The following is a 14683-nucleotide window of genomic DNA, read 5'->3' on the forward strand; positions in this document are numbered from 1 at the left end:
TTAATTAAATGATAAAACAATAGAAATATGCAAAAATATTGATTATTACTCAATATTATACAGAAATATAAGCAATACTCCTTAAGTGGGCGGGGCTACCCGACTCTCCCCTATTCATAATTTTAAATGAAGAAACTTTTCTTGTGAAGAAAACACTTACTAGACTGCATTTATTAACAGTGAACTGATATTTTATAAAAAAATTTTGACTAAATTTTGTCGAACGTTTTAATAAGTATTGTTATTTAATAAAAACATTAAAGATATTTCACATCTGAACGTCTGATCAACTTTCTCACTTTTGTCTGAAAAAGTATTGTGTAGTTAGTTAAAAATGCATCACTAAATACATCATAGTTTAGAATATATCGATAAAAGTTGAGGCAAAAAATACTAAATATGATCATTGCTTTTTCATAAGCTTTAAAGTTATTTATAAGTTTATAACCTGTTATTTAATAAAATATTGATGATTAAAAAAGCTTCCAGAGAAACTTATATAATAAATATAGCTTTGTTTATAAAAAAAAATCTGTTGAATAGTTCTAATGATATTGTTTTACTTGTGACAAAAAGGAAATCGATTTTTGATTAGAAATGATTAATTTTTAGAAGATCATTTCATTAATACGAAAAAGAATAACGCATTTTACTATAATAAATTAAAATTTAGTATGATTTATTCATTTTTATTAAGGATACATTTTTTGCACTAATAATAATAACTTTTGGTTAAAAGTTTATATTATGGAAAGTAGAAATGATTTATCTTGTTTCATTCCTGAGAGGCATACATTTACCCTGAGTAAACATGTTTTACAGATTGACGAAAAGTTCTTAAGGTAAGTAAACAGTAAATCTTTAACTACTGTAAAATCACATTATTAAAAATAATTAGTTTTAAGTAATTTAAAACATTGTTCAAACATTTAGGAGTTTAGTAAATACATCCAATTAATTTTGTAAAATGGCAAAAAGGTATAAATATATTTAAGGAGTAAACAAACAAGAGCAATATAAATAAATAAGAAGCAGATGTGAAGCTTGAATAATCTCCGTATTTGTTAAGGGATTTATTTGTTAAATTTTTTTACACCGTAAAAAAATAATAATTATTATTATTTCTTTATGCTAATCTTAAGAGAACACTAACTCCTTTTTCAGTATATTCTTAAAAACATAATTTTTTTACCATAAAATGTTAAAACCATAATTGCATGTCAAGAAACTACTATAAATTTTAAATTATTTCAGTTCTTTTTCTTTCTTTTTGCCGAGGAACAGAAGTGCGCTAGTTAAGGAGAGAAAAAAGTACACCGCATCTTCGATCGATGTTTCTTAAATGTTGATAAAACTAATTTGCATAACTTACAGTAAGTTAACTGGGTTCCAAATGTTCTTAAAATTGCTTACAAACCTGAAAAAGCAGAGGTGGTATATTAAAGTTTAAATAAAGTTAAAAAGATATAGTTTAAATATATTATTTCTTGGGAGAAATAGTTTAAAAATTAAGTATTTAGCCAGTGTTATTAGCCAATGTATACAGATTCATAACTTTTTTAGACCATCATCCACTTTGCACCTCAAAATCTTTTCAAAGCTCTCTTAGAAATGAAATGAAAAAAAATAGACCAGAAACATTATTAATAAATAATTAATAAAACTTTTTAACCCATTTTTAATATTTTAATATTCTGATTAAGGTGCACTTCTACAACCATGCATTTAACTCTTTGAAAATAAAATAATTACCTATGCATATATATCAGAAATTATTAATATATATTACTAATTGTGATAAAAACAACTCATAAGTAAAGTTTTTAAGTGTTTGCATACAAATAAATTCGATATATAGCTTCATAGTTTAAATTAAATAATATTTTTAATAACATAACTATGTTTATAACAAATATTATAGGCTTAGACCAAAATCTCCGTTACTTGACCAAAATATTTATAAGTTTTAATGAGTTCAATCCTAATCCAATAATAGCTTGCTAACGAAACTCTAGAAATTCCAAACCCTCCTTAACTAAGTATAATCTTGCTAGCACCCCCCGAAAACTCTTACTAGCTTATTGAGAGGGTGATATCATACATGTTGGGCACCTATGCTGCAGACGATTCTGTTTTTCCAACTATTTAAAAAAAAGTGAAACAATGAATTTCGCTAGCTTGCAGCTCTATTTTTTCTTAGGAAAATCAAATTACTTGCTACTGGCTCATTTTATATCAGTTTAGTATATACGATGATACTCTTTTTAGTTCCTAAAATGTGCAGCATTTCTCCTACGAAACTTTTTGGATACATAGGTACATTTTGTTAAATTTACACAAATTATGACTTGATTTTGATACATTTCAGTGTTGCTTAAAAGTTAAATTCGGAACAAACAATTTAGAGAATTTCTCTACATGCACATGTAAAAATTTCAAAGTTAGAAAACTCACCAGTTTAAAGTTCTTTATTTTTACATGAAGTCGTAAAATGTGCAAAAGACAAATGAAAAAGCAAAAAATTTAAAAAAACGTAACACCGAAATGTAATTTCAAACGACGAACAGAGTATTTCTGTCCTTTCTCTGTTGATGAAACGTATCGCTCGCCTGCGTTAGGCATCCTTAAGACAGAAACGTAGCTCTAAATTATTTTATTATTTACGTAAATTTAACTACTGAGGGGAGTTTCCCTTGGCTACTGTGGATATAAATATGCAAGAAAGACGCAGAACATTAATGATATATGAAGGATAAGGCTTAAACATTTTTACTCCTCAGAACGAGCACGTTGAAACTTTGCAATAATTTATAACCTTCAAAAATTCTTCCTGGAAAAACTCCGGGCTCTGCTTACTGTAGAAGCAACTTCAGTTTTGTTTCCTAAGCAGCTTTCGCCGATATTCTTCTGAAAAGCCTCAGAGTGTGACATACGCCTTGATTGGCGGTTATCAGGACGCTTCCAACCAAGAGTTGTTGTCCAGTTTTACGTTGTAGATGCCAGTCTCACATTGCCATCCAATATCAGAACGTCTTTAATTTCGATAGCTTGTAACAGTATTGCATACAAATCCCCAGCCACGCTGCACCAAAAAATGGTAACTATTTGCTGGCTACATAAAATCGAGCTCAATTCCCTTATATTTTGATATTTTAACTTGCTTCAAATATCAATAGTGGGTTGCACCAAAAGCATTTGTTATGAAGAAACAAAACACTGATTTTTATTCTTTCTTTTTTTTCTTTTAGAAAAGCAGAGAGGAAGGTTGCACTATTATTAGGTATTTTTAAATCACCCAATTGTAGGCCATGTTTGCTATTTACCGTAACAAAACTATTTATCCGTTAGTAGATTATTTCATGACAGACCTCTAACCATTTTATACAGCCAAATTAAAAGGGCAACATGAAAAAAATTATTTTTAACCTTTTGCTTACAACTGGTATAACAGGTGAACCAGAATGGCGGGCGTCATTATATTAAACACCGTAAGCAAAGGGTGAATTAATGTAAATAAAAAATTTCCCAACCAAAATTACACTTGAATAATTAAACAATTGACTAACATGCATTAGTCGTCCCGATACACTGAGACTGAGTTGTAAAGAAAACATTGCGTAGTAAACAAATATCGTCCCGATTACAGTCACCGTCAAAGTTGTGGGTCTTTTACCAAATTTTGGTGCAGTCAGTTGCACCATGGAAGTGTTTTTCGATCATACTTCACAATTTATGGCGTAACTAAAATGAAATAAATTTTCATTTAACCAAACTTTGGGATAATGAGAAACTTTGCTCCCAATACTGGTTAAGGATTTACCGAGTTTTTTTACAGCGTAGCATTGATGGTTCCAACATCCCGAAAATCCTAGTCCAGCAAAAAAAAAACCTAAGACTAGGCCGACAGGTTCGTCTCTTTGTGCCGGCACTGTGACAGTGATATCAACTAGATTGGGGTCGAATGACACCCAATGGTTCGTGGGTGCATTTCACACTAAACTATTGTCTTTTTTTTCCATTCTGTTCGGTGTCCGGAAAAAAACGAGCGTGGAACTTATTTTCGAATTCCTCCTAGTATATTAAAAAGTTAAATTATAGAACCTTTTTGTTTACGTGAACGGTTTGCTTACATCTCTTCATTTCTGCCCAATTAATTTATAGCCTTTCATTCATGCCCAATTATTTAGTTAATTTTAGCATTTCGTTGTTGACTCGAGAAATATCCAAATGGATTTAGGTTATATCATAACCATATATTAAGTGTTTCCTATATCATGCTTATGACTACTCACTTGCTTGATATTTCAATTCATTGATATCAACACGAAAAAAAATATCCTCGGTTTGGTAACAATATATCAATCTACCTATCCACATACATATGAATTTGTGTTTTAGATAATATGTATTAATATAAAACATTGAACTATTCACCGTAACTTTGTATCTAACTGCGTTTATTTTACAAATATTTATAGATTTAATTACATTAGTACTAAACACTATGCACATTAAAAACCCATTAAACACTAATCTTTTAAAAGCTCTTTCGCTTATTTGAATATAATTTTTAAATATGCTTGAAATTATGAAACACTTTAATCTAAAAAAAATTTTTACGCTTATATTTGCTATTTTAAAGTAAGTTTTCATAACATTACTTTACTAATGGAATAATTGAATAATTTACAATAATAGTGGATAATATTTTGAGGTGATATATAAAAATAAAACTTTTTTTTAATATATTTCTAAAAATTGAATTTAGGAGGATTAGGAATTTAAATTTACGAAATTTTGAACACATTTTAATTTTATAGTCAGAAAGATTATTTTCTTAATAGAATTAATGTTTTTTTAAAATAATATGAAATTAGAAAATTAAGATTAGAAGAAAATTAGAAATTTAAATTAAAAAACTTCTGATTAAAGAATTAGTTTATAAATTGAAATATAATTATATAAGAATATAAATTAAAATATACAATATGAGATAGAATAGTTAGATTAAAAGTATATGAAATGTTAATTCATTTAAAAGTATATGAAATGTTAATTCATTTAAAAGTATATGAAATGTTAATTCATTCTAAAAATTTAAGTGAAATGGTTTACTTAAACAGCACTTCTGCGTATTCAAGATATTCTGCAGCCTTAAATCACTAGTAGAATATAATTCTTTATATTTGGTACATCGGGGAAAACAATTATGTTTAAAACTATAAAAAAATAGTAAGATTTACAGTGTTTCTGGCTTTATGGAAAAACCAAAATAAAATTGGTAATTTTTACCGGAGTGCTATAGTAATGTTTTGATGAAATTAACTATAAAGTATGGCTTTATAATAAGTGATAAATTTGGTAATGGTTTTAAATTAAGAGATAAATTTGAATATGACATAAAAACTATTTATTCAGGTATTTTTTTCTTCTAAATGCGTAGCAATAAGTACTACAGTTTGGAAAATTAGAACTTCCAGAAAACAGTTACAGTGTTTACAGACATTTTTCAAAATAAATGGTTTAAGTGCCGTATATTTTGGATTTATTATACAGAATTATATTTTTCTATTTACCTGAAATTCCATTATTATGCAGCGTGGAAATATTATTAGATTTCTTTCTCTTTTAGTAAAATAGCAAAATAAGTGACATGTTAATTCACTCTGATATTTTGAATGATGTAGTTTATAAATAGGATATTTGTACATTCCACAGTCTTAAGCCTCTGCTTAGAGAAATTTCTTCACATTTGGTATGGGATACTTTGATACTCTTGAAATGTAAACTAAAAATATTTTCAAACGAGCTCTTACTATAAAATACTGAAAATTTAAAAAATCTTTCTTTATCTCTGTAACTTATTTTACATAGTATTTACCTTGACATTGCTAAATATTCAAAAAAATTCTAAATAACAAATTGGCATTCATACTGTTTGTGATGCCACAATTGGCATAACATATTTATTTCCTATCCTTTTAAATATCTTTCATTACTTAAGCTTATTTTTATTAATAGAATTACTTTTAAAATAAATCAAAGACTTAATCTTTTAAAAACGAACATGAATATAAAATATTTATTTCTTCTCTTCTAGATCAATGTAACGGATACTTTCTTTTTATTTCATTATTATGCAGACATATTAATTCACTGTCGCCTCTAATCCAAAACAAAAATCTATTTATAACTTTTTATTCTAAATTTCCAACCGCAAAAATGTTTCAGTTGCATGGTAGTAATAATTCTCATAAATTTGTTGGTGACTCGTGATCGCCAAGGTATTATTTTAAACCCAATATTGATATGCCGATTGGCTTTGTTTTGGCTATGCTATGTTTTAATAAATCGCCAATTTTGGATCTCCTACCCATGTGTCCGTTGGGAACAAATTACACGTACTTTTTAATTTGGCTTTTGATTAGGCAGGTCGTGGGGATTTGTCTCCCACGGCCTGTCCTTATTACTATTATTATGCAAAATTGATTCAACTGAAATTCTTATGGATAATATGTATATTTGGTACCTCGAGCTCTGCAAGTATATAAAATAAAAACTTTTTAATTATTCTGATCCGGTTCAAGTATTATTTTCATCATCTTCTGTTTTTATCATCACAATCTTCAATTTGTCAGTATTCTTCAACTTGGCCCACTATACCATGCAAACTCCAACACACCTTAATATTCCACCATCTCAACATAAATGGCACTCTGAATATTCCTTCTTCATACTGTTATAAAATTTAATATATTCTAAGATTCGATAAAAAATAAGCATAAAGTATACGCCAAACTCTTAAGAAAGACCGGACTTGGATTCGAATAGTTATAAGAGTCGCATGTACAAGCATACTAGCATAATCCTGCATACTAACATTCGATTCAATTATTAAACTAAATATCCCTTTCATTTATCGTAAAATTCTTCATTTTTATTACAAAACTCTCTTTATTTAAGTAAAACTATTCACAGGGCACTTGTTAACACATTTTTCTTTCACCGTCTTAAATATTAACTAAATGGAAAATGTAGTTTATTTCAATTTCTTGTTTAGGATTATTCAGGCTTTAATTGTGCGGATGATTTTTACGAGAATATGACTAAATCGTTTCGAATCTTAAATAGAACATTAATTACTAATATTTACTTGCTTATACTTTTAGAAGAATTTTCATGGTAGAACTTTGAATTTTTATGCAACACACAGGAAGAATATATATATATATATATATATATATATATATATATATATATATATATATATATATATATATATATATATATATATATATATATATATATATATATATATATATATATATAATTAAAATTCATATAGTAATTTTTAGTTCATATTGTAATTTCTTGCTGTAAATTCTTACTTTCAAAATTATAATTCTTAAAGTAACACATTTAGTAAGAAATGCAAAACTTAAAAGTAAATTTAATCAAATAAACGGTTTTTAAATCATGACTCATGATAAAATTACTTCATTTCCTCAATTTTAGAATTTATGTTATGCGTATTTTCTAAGTGCGCATATTATAAAACTATATTTTTTTGCCATTTTTATCATATGCCATTACCAAAACGCTTCAGTAAAAATTACCATGTTTTTTATAGTTTCCTTAGTGCCGGAAACACGGTCAATTTAACTGTATTTTAGTAGTTTCGACCATATTTTTATCTCCGTGCAGAAGAATATTTGTTTTGAAAGTTTCATTAAAACCAGATTAAATTAATATAACCTTCCACTGTTTTTCTACATATACAACTAAATTAAAAAAATGCCCATTTAATTCTGATGTTTTCTTGGTAAACAAAAAAATAGGCAAATAAGTAATAACGAAAAATAGAAGAGAAATAAAGACTTGAATTGTTTTCTTTTTTTAAAAACAAATAGTAAGATATATTTTCTACCTTGTTAATTAAAAACAAATAGTGAAGAAAAGTATGAATGCACCAAAGACCTTCTTTAATTTCTTAAATGTTTCAGTTAAACATTTTAACATGAATGAAATTCAATATAACAAGTTTTTTGTCATATTGAAATTCATGAGCAAATTAATCAATACAACTATAAAAAATCTTGAAATATTAATACGTGAAATATAATATCCTAATTCTTAAGTGGATTCTGAATAAATAATATTGAATACTCAAATTGGAAAATAAATCGTGATTCGTGATTTTTCTTCATAGCTTTTCATTTATATTTATGAACAATTTATTTTTCAAGCTCAAACTATTTTGTTTTGAAGCTAATTATAGTATGAATTTTTAATAAATATGTATAACTGACAGATGAGACAATTTCCCTAATGTGGCATTTTAAAAACCATTGAATTCTTAAAAATAAGAAGGATAAACTGCTCATCTAAGAAATAATATTTGAGTGAATATTTATTAAAACACTTAGTATTTATTATTTCGAATGCATCATTGTTAAAGAAGTATTGTAAAAAAATACAATGGACAGAGATTTTTCTTTTCTTTCTTTCTTTATTTATTTTTGAATTATTAAATTTATGCATTAATGGTGCAATAACATACCTGTCTACATGAATAATTTACACATAATACAAAGGTATCGTTAAGAAAAACCAATTGAGTACTAAAAATACGACTTACAATAAGACTAGTGTAATTGGTTATCATAGTAAAATGTTTGAGGTTTGGTAAACATTTTTAATATAGCATAATTATACAATATTACAATAACATATGAATTGCGTTTTAAAAAGCCTTCTATAATGTTAAAATGCATTTATTCAATACAAAAGAATTTATAACAACGAAATAATCTTTTTAATGATGTTTAACGTCAATCCGTTGCATTGGAAACGGTTACTTACCTTCTCAAATTTTATTTAATCAATATTATGAGAACATTCTTCAACTATATCAGAAGGGTAATTTTATTTCCGTTCGTTGAACACCCGGCCCAATATTGGGTCTACGACTACTAATGTTCACCTTGTAATTTTGAACCGAATCCAGAAGACAAGGGATTTCCTGAATCAAGTATTGGGAGAAATTTGCCTTCGTGGAGGACTTTTTGATAAAACTAACCCGTATTTGTGCCACATGGAGAGGAAAACAACGAAATTCTCTCACGGTTATCTTGACGGCAAGAGGTCTTTAACACATGATCCGTCTACCCCTGAGGATATTTTACGTGAGCACTATGGTTGGTGTGAGCAAGCCATCGCTGGGATTCGAACCCGGTTTGCCTAATTGGAAGGCGAACGTTCTATCCCCTCACCCACCACGGCTGTTGAGAAGGATAATTAAAAATTTTAACTGTAAACTGAACTCATATTGAAGCATATTGATTCATTCAGGTTAGGTTAGTTATAAAAATAATTTTTGACTTATTAAAACGTGTAAAATACTTTATAAACGCGTAAAATAAGTCAAAAACTGTAAAACACATAGAGTTGGTCATAATGAAAACAATATATTTAATTATGACCAACTATGTAAAAAAGAAACAGCTTAAAATGTTTTGGAAATTTGTCCGGTATACACACCGAGTTAAGAAATATAGTGAATAGATGGCTTCGTTACAGAACAATTAATTCATTTAAACGACAATGAGATTTTTTTACCTCTCTCATTTTAATCCGAATAGGGCAGTTAGTGCGGAAGTTTCAGTTCGTTAGGGGAAAAAATAACTGTGTATAACGGTTATGGTCAAGAAAAATGGTCAGTGAGTTCTCTACTATTTTATGCCACAAGTTGAAATCAAGAAGCAGCATGCACTACAACGAATCTTAGTGAGCTGTGGTGGCTCAGGGGATGGAGCACTCGCCTTCCAATGAGGTGAACCGGGTTTGAATCCCAGCAAGGAGCTAGCACCGACCACAGAGCTGACGTAAAATATTCTCCGTGGTAGAATAATCATGGGTTAGATTCGCCTTGCGTCAGACAAACCATGGGATATTTTCGTATTTTTCCTATCCGCGTAACACAAATGCGGGTTTGTTCCATCAAAAAGTCCTCCACAACTCAAATTATTCCTAATAGTTGAGCCCTGGTGCTCTGAATTGGATTCAAAATTACAAGGCTACCTACACAAAAACTAGGCAAGTGGTGACAATGTAAATTTGTTGCTCAATTCATGTTTTCAATTTCCAATGCGAGAATCATATGAAAGCTTTCAATTCAGGAAGCTTATGTTTTAGATGTGATGTTATCTGAACGTTAAATGAACATATTATGATGAGTGTGCTGCCATCTGTAGGTAACAGCTTGAATTATTTATTTAACCAAATTTACCTTACTTTATGTAAATTTTTGTCAGAATTTAGATTATCTTGAATGCGCCAGTGCTTTTTTAACAGCTATTAAAAAGTTGAACTTAATTTATTATCTCTTTGTTAAAGCTTGTAAAAGTTGGGTATTATAATTAAAATTAATAAAATAAAAAATGCATTTTAAAAAATAAGTTAGATTAATGAAAAAATTAGAAAGCATTTTTCATTAAACCTCAGACAAAACGGAAGACATTGGCTGTATTGATGTGCGGATAGCATAAATAATGCTCCCTTTGTTTTACGCTTCAGATCTAACAACAAAAAAAAATTGATCGCTTAAAATTTCTTTAAACATGAAGTATCTAATTTTTTTATCTCGCTTCTTCGATTTTAGTTTTATATTTGTTAATTTATGTATATCAGAAAATGGTCAAAATTTTGAATGATATTTAAAAAAGGTTTGAATTTCGTTTGCACTTTTTAGGAAGCAATCGTAATTTATATAAGTAACGGACTCTGAATGAAATTTGAGTGTGCTGGTGTTTGAGTGTGTTGTGTATTTGAGTGTGCTGGAAATTTGAGTGTGCTGGTGCTTGAGGGTGTTGTGGATTTGAGTGTGCTGGAAATTTGAGTGTGCTGTGAATTTGAGTGAAGTTTGATTTTTCATACTTGATGGGAAAAGTTCAAAATGTCGTTTTATGATTCATTTCTATGGGTTATTAGGATTGGCCAAAAAATGGTTGACTATAGCAATCAGAAAACGATTGACACATGTTATCAGGAAGGAGAACAACGGGAGATTAGAGCACTCTAGCAAGTTGGAATGTGTCTCAAACTGTGTTAAACAATGAATTTCATGAATATCGTGTTTAAAATCTAATATTGAATTTTAATATTTCAAATAAATTAATTTATATAAATAATTAAATTAATCGGTATAAATAAATTAATTCCCCTTCTCAAAACAGAATAGGAAAATTATTGTTGAAGAAAACAATTTCTATCGATTGAATGTGAAAAAAAGCGGATAACTCGAGGTTGATTGTTTATAAAGAAGCAAGACTTTACCTTAAACCATAGAATTAAAACACTGGTGTCAGATAAATCCAAGGAAAAAAATCTTCAACGAAATCGAAAGAGATCAAATGTTCACTTCCAGTTGTAGAGTTTCATTGATTGTTTTCATTGATTATCATCCTTTTTCTTGAACTTTAAGCTTACCTTTTCTTATAAGCGTTAGCAAATCGCAATAAAAATACAAATAATAGCAAGAACAGAATTATTTGTTTCTTTCGGAAAAAACCACTGAAGATCAGAGGCAAGTTTTCTAATAATATTTTATCCCTTTCGACATTTCTTTCTTTCGAAAAAAAGGTTTCACGCAAGAGAATTGAAAAATTTCAAGTATTTGTAAATGAGTAGAAGAACTAGCACAGAGCACTGCAAGTTTTTTCAACTGGAATTCAACGAACAGTTATTAAAGATACATCCGACTAGCGACGTGCAAAATTCATCTGAATAGAAATTCAGTATTTATGAAGCATTTTAAAGAATTCTACAAGATATTTGAAATACTCAGGGCGTAACTTAATTTCATCACTGAAGCAAATATTGGTGTTTAGTGAGAAGAATTTTAATTACATCGATTTTCAAAAATGGCGAATGCTATGCTTTAAATATTTCCCCCACAATATAATTTCTAGAATGCAATTCCAAAAGAGCATTTAAGAGCTTTGAATTTATACAATGACAGAACTTAATGCTCGAAGAGGAAGGTGCTTAAAAGGTGACGCAAGACATTAAAAAGGCTTAGTCAAAGTCACCACTAAAAATTCGTTCCGGTTGGCACTACAAGAAATAAAGACCACTATTTGAGCATTTCCGGCACGCGCATAAAGCAATTTGCTTAAAACGACCAGGAATGGAGTAAGAAAAATCACCGTCATTGATTTTCACCTTTGTTGGGAGCTTTTGACATTGGCAATTATTTTATTTTTTTCCTTTTTATGGCAAAATATTCCTCCAATGTGACCTCACAAGCACCTCATTCTCTTAAAATATCACAATCTGACTTTTGCTATTCATTTATTTAAATTTCTTCTACGTGATCATTGCATAAGATATGTATAATAATCGTCGTATAACAATTCGATATAAAAAGATGCATTACGATCTCTGAGGGACATTCTAAAGACCAGTGTGAAAGCAAGTTTTGATAATTCGTAAAATCGTTATCAGAAGTACAAGTCAGGGGAAAGTACTTTGAAGGAGACAATTTTATTTTTACTATAAGCTGCAAAAAAGTACATACAGGACCCTCTTTTCAGTGTTGAAGAAAATTAAATTCATTTTTTTTTGCTGCAGAACTGTAATTATAGTTCAAAAAACTTTATGAAATTGGCAAAAAGCAATTGTTTAAAAGAATTATTGCGAATATATTACTGAAAATGTCCTTGTTTTTAAAAACGAAATGCTTTTGCAATGAAGCCATTAAATTGATTCTAAAGCACATTAAAAAAATGTGTTGGCCGTAAACAAATAGAAAATGAATAATTAAATAAGGAATACTATAACAGTGAAAAAGCAAATAAGAATGTGACTACATGCATTGCAAAAAATTTTAGTTTACCTTAACACCGAAAATAGTGAAAATTATGCACCAATTTTTTTTTACAGTTTAGTCTTTGTACAAGGAATACGTGTTTTAAGATTATGTAAATTTTCCTCTCTCCTCACTTTACCACTCTGTTACCATGGCATTCGAAAATCTCGATTTTCCGTCATACCACTACCTATCAGTAAGAAGTTAGAATATGAAACAAGAAATTAATACAACTTGAAAGCTTATACTCATATGTTACTAAATTATACTTGCATTATAATGCTATTTCATGTTATTAAGTAAGAGTATTATAAATATTTCGAATTAAAAATTTTGTTTTTAAAAAAAAATTTCTTTAAAGTGTGATTCGTTTTTGATGACGCTTTTAAGTAGCTGTAGACATTGCAGATAATTTTATTATCACCTGACATCAACTCGATATGAGGCAAGACGGGCCGGACAAACGCAGATGCCACAATCCGACAACAATACAGACGTAAATTATTCCCAGTAGCAGATTGACCATTGGTTGGAATCCTTTGACAGCGGATCAACCTTTTGAAGGTTTTCACGGGTATCCCCTGCATATGATACAAAAGCTGTTCCATTAAAATTTGAAAGCTAGTTTGTCTCTTGATCCATGGTCACCAATGTCTTTTGCGCCTGTTTCAAAAAAATTAAATAAGCTATGAAATTCAACTTCGATATAGCCGCAATATCGCTCTCGTCTACTAAGAAATATTTACAAAGTATTATTTCTATTGTTATTAATATATATATATATATATATATATATATATATATATATATATATATATATATATATATATATATATATATATATATATATATATATATATATATATATATATATATATATATATATATATATATATATATATATATGCATATATTGCATTTGTTATCATTATTAACTCATATTTCCTTAGCATTTGTTAACTCAGCATTTAAGTAAAGAACTTAAAAAGAAATAGATATTCAAATAAAAAAATAACATTTATCTGTGAATATAGTTTTAGCTACGCTACATGCTTTAAAAACCAAAACATATTGTAATTTTCAAGAAATTTGAATTTGGCTTTAAGAAGTGATTTGATATACATAAAAAAACTAAGAAAGTATATCTCTTTCATTTTCAAAAAACTTCTTTTCGTAAAATTGAGAGTAGATCCATTTTTATTGCATGCATTACGATAATGGGAAATCCAAAAGGAAATAAAAAACTGAAAAAAGATTTAAAATCTTCGCCGATACATACTTTTTAGCTGATCAAACTAGTTTAATGTAACTTGAATATCTTATTACTGCACAAAAGATGCCTACCTTAATATGTAAGGACCCTATGAAGTGGTAAGTAGCTTTTCAAGAGTAGTTTCGTTTTTTTGGATAGAACGAAAGTATCACCTTAAAAATCATATAATTTTTTTCCGATTCCAGTAAAGTTTTTACTTGAGATAATCTTTAAGTAAACTTCTTTGGATATTGTGAATTTTTTCTAATAATGTACATACTTTCGCCGTATTTAAAAGCATGCCATATCACATTATGTGAGGTTTATTTAAATATTCACTTATCTATGATGACTCAATAATTAAGTAGACAGCAAAAGGTTTTTATAATTACTAGTTTTCATGACTGGTTTTGAGATCTATGGCGTTATTTTTCATGACGTTATTTAACATCATGACGTTATTTTTCAAGATGATTTTAAGACGATATTCACCATGATTTTACAAATTATTTTTTTAGACTCGTTATTAAGAAAGATTATGGCTCTCTCAATAATGTCCAGAA

Source organism: Parasteatoda tepidariorum, chromosome 1 (genome assembly GCF_982258835.1).
Source record: "Parasteatoda tepidariorum strain Cologne lab strain chromosome 1, Ptep-v5.0, whole genome shotgun sequence".
In the NCBI taxonomy this organism is placed as follows: domain Eukaryota; kingdom Metazoa; phylum Arthropoda; class Arachnida; order Araneae; family Theridiidae; genus Parasteatoda; species Parasteatoda tepidariorum.